We start from the raw sequence: 1,009 nt of genomic DNA, 5'->3' as shown, positions 1-1,009 counted from the left end.
TCTGATTATTCTGTTGTTAAAGTGTTCAGTTTTGGCAATAGTTCTGGTCTTTTTAAAGTCAATTTTATGTCCTGTGGCTTTAAGGTGTTGGACCAGGGAAGAAGTTGGTTCCTCTTTTCTGACTGAGGTCTTGTGTTCTTCAATGCATGCATTTATTCTTCTGTTGGTTTGTCCGATGTATGTGGTGGGGCAGGCGGTGCATGGGATTTCATATACTCCTTGATTTTCTAACTCAATTTTGTCTTTGGGGTTTCTTAGGATGGTGGATATTTTTCGGTTTGTGCAGAATGCTGTCTTGATGTTGTGTTTTTGGAGGATCTTGCTGATTCTGTCTGTGGTGCCTTTTATGTATGGGAGGAGGGCTTTTCCGTTTTCTTGTTCTCTGTCTTGGATTTTAGTGGGGGTTTCTTTTTGGATTAAGTTGGTAATCTTATTTCTTTGGAATTCGTTGGATGTTAGTACGTTAGTGAGAGTGTGTAGTTCGGTTTTTAGGTGTTGTTCGTCAGCTAAGCATTTTGTTCTGGAGATGAGTGTCTTGGCTACGGCCACCACATATCCACGCAAAAAGCAAACCCAAACCCACACAGATGAGGAGGCACGACCACAAACTAGAAGCCAGTCCACAGCTGCATCATTAGCCACTTTAAACCCCTCCAATCCATACATGAAGCAAACTGACACCCACCATAAAGATGTGGCATGACCACGAACACGAAGCCAAACAACAGCAACGAAGCTCATCATCTCAAATCCCCCTGCAACTCAAACTAACCTGAGCACAACAAAGCCCCCACCCAAACAGAACACTTCCCCATCCAATCAGAGCACAGCCAAGCTCCTTAACCAATCAGAACACACCTCCTCCCAATCAGAACACAGCCAAGCTCCCACCCAATCAGCTCAAACCCCACTGGCAGTTAAAAGGAAGAAACAGCTGCGATCACACACACTACTCCCAGAAGCAGGAAGCTGAAGACACCAGCCTGAAGATGACGAATGTGACTTCGTC

Source organism: Protobothrops mucrosquamatus, unplaced genomic scaffold (assembly GCF_001527695.2).
Source record: "Protobothrops mucrosquamatus isolate PMUCROS unplaced genomic scaffold, P.Mucros_1.0 scaffold149, whole genome shotgun sequence".
NCBI lineage: Eukaryota > Metazoa > Chordata > Lepidosauria > Squamata > Viperidae > Protobothrops > Protobothrops mucrosquamatus.
This window is presented reverse-complemented; position numbering follows the sequence as displayed.